We start from the raw sequence: 6,069 nt of genomic DNA on the forward strand, positions 1-6,069 counted from the left end.
GCGTGATATGAATATCTACGGTAAGTGTGCGCAAGAAAAGAAGCATTTATTCGGCGTCGTCGCTTCTCTCCTTTTCAAAACTTTTTCTTGCTTACCATGTTCGTCCCTTCTCGGTGTTGGCACTCTTCTAAATTATGGAAACAGTTATCTACTCTTACCTAATCCCATCTTCAATTCTCAATATCCCAATCTCAATCTGCGATTATTCCCCCTCTTCCAATTACTTTTCCTTCTATGCACACTGCACTTTGACACAAAACTACTTACACTTTGCCAGTATTTTATTATTCTGACAATAATATCAATTAAAATTTTATACATGTTTTTTCAATTAACCATGTGCATCTTTCTATCAAAAGTAGTCTGTTCAAGTCATTATGTGACTTGAATGTTGGCAGTTTCTGCCAACATGGTTTTATGCATATTGATATAAATTAAAAAAATAATTAATGCCGTAGATCTGTCAAGCTTTTTTGTCATATCCTTAGGAGGATTTAAGTTAGGATACACTTTATCTCATCTTTGCTATTGGAAACTGTGTTAAATATAATTGATGTGAATAAAAATAATGAATAAAAACATTCCTGAATAAATTGGTCAATAACATACCTTAAGGTTTTTATTATTATTTTTGCACTTGACATATGGAAGGGGGGAATAAATTAAAATAAAGAAAACAGCGTAAGAATCGGGCTTATTTAGGAACGAATCTCCTGAATACTTACGTACACCAGTTCAGCCTCCCGCGCATGAAACCTTAGTTTCGCTAAATACTTATCCATTACCTGTTTAATAAAAATGCTCGTGTGGGATGGGTCGGAATATTTTTTATAATTTAAAATTAAAGAAAACAAGGGGGTGTTGGTGAGAGGTTAAAGGAGTGTTTGGATGGAAACCAAACCATGATTTTAGAAGTGATTTTACTGTCTATAAAATAAATATGTGAAGGAATTTATCTCGATTTGTGAAAAAGTGTTTTTCAAAAATATTTTTCAGGATATCCAAACACCCTTTAAATTTGAATGCGGGTTGACTGGTGCCGGGGATTGTGGTGTGGCGTGTCTGGCTGCGAGATATTTACGACCGGAGAATAGCCCACGTGAATTAAGCGGGGACGCGGCGAGTGAAGTTGAAGGCGAGGGAGCATGGCGCGTGGGCGTGAATCTGCGTTGAATGTGATTTTGCCAAATGATCGTGCATGGCCCGCTCATGTCATGCAATCACGTAAGTCGCAAGGCCCCCTTCCCAATAGGTGCTCGGCTCCGGCGTCCTGGTCCACGCGCTTTGACAAGTTCACTTCCCAAGTCATCATACTTTCCGCCAATCCTTTTCTTTTTCCGTCCTGTACTTCTGTTTTCCTCCCCCCTCCTCCGCGCTCCTTTTTCCATTTTTCTCCGTTTTACATGACGTTTTGCGTTCAACAACAGATCTCTTTTTCCATTCCCTCCCCTGTCTTTAACTTTATTACGAGAGACCGCGGATGGATATATACAGTGTGGATGTATGACAAATTAGCAACAGCTATTTTCATGGGTCATCACGAACCCTTAAAATTTTCACATTTTACATATCATAATTTATGTATAGTATTGACGTGTCTTTATATATATACCATCTCTAATTCTTGATATTAGTAAGATACTTTAAAAAAGACAATACATATTTATTATAATCAATTTTTTTGACTTAACTATTTATTACTCCTCCGGTTCTTAATATAGGACCCAATTATTGAGTTGATTTTGGTCCTAAATATAAGACCTATTTCTCATATTTATCAATTTTCTCTAAATTACCCCTATAGATATTTCCTCAACCATAATCAAATAGAAAAAGGAGAGGGGTATTAAAAAAGATAATTATAGTGTTTTAGGAAAAATGTGTCACTTTTCTTATAATTAACTAACTTACCTAACTTTCTTAATCTAATCAAATTAGTTAAATGGGTCTTATATTAAGGACCGGAGGAGTACAATTAATTAACTTAACTAATTTTTTTAATCTATTCAAATTAATAAATCAGTTCTCATATCAAGTATCTAATGTAGTATATAAGTTTGGAGGTACAAATTCTAATTTTGCAAGCTCAATTTTCATCCAATAATTCTTGTTTGGCTCCCCCCCCCCCTTCTAATTTGAGTTTTATTGCTCGAACCTTGATTTTTCCAATGTACGTAGTCGAATGTTTGCTTTTACCAAACCGAACTTCATGAGTAGAGTTTTCCCAACACTATTTTCAATAACTCATATCCAAGCATGTTTGAGCTTTAATTTTGAAATTTCTTTTATCATGCATAGACATAAATCAGAAAAAAAAATTGGAGAAATTTTTTACATTCAAAATTTATATTGATAAGAATAACTTGAATTAAAGCACCGCACTCTGTACGTACAAAGTTTGTAAGGTATTAATATAGCCTATTTATAACAATTTATTAAGTATTTATTATCATAAAATTCTTAATGGAGGAATTTTTCTCAAGTTTTCATGTAAATTACGAATAGATAATTAGATACATTTTTTTTAGTAATTAGAAAATACAGCTTAGATCAAATCTAGTCTAGTCATTATTTAATTGAAAAAATTGACGTTTTATTTAACGCGTGTATGTGGGCGCGTGAGATGTTGACCTCCACATTTTATTCATGTAATTAAATTTGAAAACGTATACACGTAACACGTTGCTCATATTTTATTTAGAAAGCAAGTATATACCGCAATTAAGTTATTGGATGAACACGGTTTTACGTTATTGACCCGTGGGGATAATTATTATTTATAGAATCATTAATTATAATGATACACTTACTAAATATAACAATTATCCTCTTCTGCATGGGGGAGTAGTTGATTACGTGTTACTCTATCAGTCAAAAAAATCAGAGATAAAATTAGAAATAAACCAGAATAATCATTTCAAAATTAAATATTGAATTGTATATTTATGTATCTATGCGTCCCAGTGAAAAGGAAAGCAAAGAAAAAAACACACACAAAAGCACACAGCCAATTATCCACCCGTGTAGAATACGCAAAGTTAGCAAAAAGTATCATGATTCTCTGTTGGTTGGGAGAGCAGAAACTTTATGTAAATAATAAGAAAATCCAAAGGAATTTGATCAAGGAGACTTATTAAGTTGGTAAATGAAATGCATGGTACTTCGAACGCCCTTGTGTAATTTTCAGGGTTTTGGATATTATGATGAAATTACTCTCTAAATCCGTTTTTAAAATAGCTAACTTAGCTTTAAGATTCGTAGATATTGAGGAAGTAGATAAAATTAGTTATTGTCTTAAAAATTTCAGTTCATTTCCAATTTTATTCATAACTTATTAGAGATATACTCCGATCCTTTAACTTTATTTATAAGCAAAAGGAGAAGGATTTTCTTAATCCTAATATCACATCATTGAATTTGTAACATAAATGTACTATTTTACTTTTTATGTATTATTGTGCGGTATATTATGACTTTCTTAAACAGGGGTAGGGTTAAAAATTGTTAAATTTCAAAACATACTTAATACTCCTCTTGTCCTACTTATGAGGCAAAGAAATAGAAAAAATTTTGGTCCCATTTATAGGACAGAAAGAGAAACTTTTAATACGAATGTACTCCTCCGATCCTAAATATAAGACGTCTTTTGTAATGTAAATTATACTATAAAAGAGTTTTATTACACTACAAGAATGGTTTTATATTTAAGATCAGAGGAGTACAATTTTATCATTCATTCATTATTATATTAACTTTATTCTTAATGTATATAATGTATATTAAATAAGAATATAGCTAGAGAGCTATTAAATTTTAAAAGAAAGTTAATCAATTTTTTTTTGTTTATATAAAATCTGTTGGAAATTACTTGTAATAAAATTTCATGAGGCGTTTTCCATTGAAAAGGATGCTAAATTCTCAAACGTGGCTCGTGTGCTGGGGGCGGGGAATTGGATAAGGAAAGAGAGGTGAGGAAGTCAGAGGAAGCGACAAAAAATGGAAGAGAGAGAGAGAGAGAGAGAGAGAGAGGAAATGGGGAGGAGGAGCGTTGAACGTAACTAATGGGGAGAGGACAAATTAAGCAGAGCGGTAATCGGCATCATTTGTGGAGGAAATGTTCAACCAAATTACTATACCATTCCCTCTTGTCCTTCCTTCCTATTATTATTATCCACAGTCCATTATCTGTTAACTCTAATTAATTCTCTAATCAATTCATTAATTAATTAGTTATGGGAGGCTAAACTTCTGACACCTCAAATCTTGTCTTTCAATATTATAGGGGGCAGTGTATGTAGAGAGAGAGAGTAGTTTCTAGTTACGTAGCGTGTCGGTATGGAGTTTTGACATCATTTGACCATGATTTTTTCCATTAATTTCTTAATTATCTCTGTCATAATCATTTTATTTACATAAAAAGAAAGTGAGAGTGCAGCTCATTATTGCCTTTTTATTTTCGAATTCTTCAAGTGTATGTGTGTGTGTGTTTTCTGTCTTCTTTTCTTTCGGAAATGAATAATTTACTTTTCCAGGTTCTAAGAAATTGTCAACAAAATGTTACGAGTGTAATCTAACCCATTCCATAAGAAGAAAAACTACAAAAAAACGTGATCAGGTTTAGTTAATTTCAATATTTTTTTTGAAAAAAATAATTAACCTCTTTATAAATAATTTTTTTTAAAAAAAGTTCATGTTGTAGAATGTATCCTATGCGGCATATGCATCATACGAAACTAAGGGAATGTTTGGTTTTAACAAAAATCATTTTTAAGAAGTATTTTTACTACATCAAAACAAAATTCTACTCACATAAAATCACTTTTAAAATCATGATTTGATTTTCATCCAAACAATCCTAAGTCACACCTGCAAATATCATCTTCTACTATGTCACAATTAAAATTTATATGTAAATTAAAATATATGATGAATCCCATAACAATCACAGATTCAGCGCCCCCCCCCCCCAAAAAAAAAAAACATAAAGATCAGCCGGTGATAAAGTCTTCAATACTACAAACAAATAACTTTCAATAGTTATTGTAAGATTCATTTAATCCAGCGCTTGAAAAGACAACACTACTTTGGTCTTATATATAGCGAAACACCTAAAAGCATCTTTGATCCATTTTTTTCAGTTACCTTATCAATTCGTCATAGTATTATTGATGTTTTCTATATATGTCCTATATATATTATCTCTGATCCTGATTATAAAATCTCGTTTATAGACTACAAATAAGATTTTATAATTAAGACTGGAGATAGTATATTAGAAATTATGATGTTAGAGGAGAGAAAATAAAAATTAGTAATATGATGGTGGAGTTTAATGTAATTATAAATACATGTTAGAAACTAGAAAGCAAAATTCTTAAATTATATCTCCCTCTCTCTCACTCTCACAAGCGTCTCATGCAACCACATAAAGAGCTTCTTTATATATAATTCAATTCACGTTCTATTTTTCTTCAAAATATCACTCATCATCAGTTTTCAAGCAAACAGATAATATAATTAAAATGCCAATTATCTCTACAATATAATACATATGTTGACTTGACTCAAAAGTAAACAAAGAATGTATATATTCCCGATCATGGATAGGTAGTGTTAGAGTTACGGCTGAAATTAAAAAAAAAAAAAACTCAGTGGAAGTGGATATGTATGTTCCATACAAAGGAATTTATATATTACTCCCTCCGTTCCTTATTATAAGAGATGAATAACCGAATTACGTTAATAAAAAAACAGTTAAAATTAGTTAAGAACAATTAATGTGTAAAAAGTATAATTTTTTTCTCAAAAATACCCTCATTAATAAGGAGAGAGAGCATGAGAGAGAATAATTAAATTATTAAAAGAAAAAGAAGTGGGAGGGAGAGAGTGTGTGAGTTGGAGACAATAAATATGGGTAAAATAGGAAATCAACACAAAAAAGTAGAGACAACTTTTAAGTGTCTCTTATATATAGAAACATGCCATAAGTATCAAATGTCTCTTATAATAAGGAACAGAGAGAGTATTATATATATATATATATATATGGTAGTTTAAAAAAGGTACGTA

This window comes from Neltuma alba, unplaced genomic scaffold, assembly GCF_004799145.2.
Source record: "Neltuma alba isolate B1F8T4 unplaced genomic scaffold, ASM479914v2 tig00004432_pilon, whole genome shotgun sequence".
NCBI classification, from domain to species: domain Eukaryota; kingdom Viridiplantae; phylum Streptophyta; class Magnoliopsida; order Fabales; family Fabaceae; genus Neltuma; species Neltuma alba.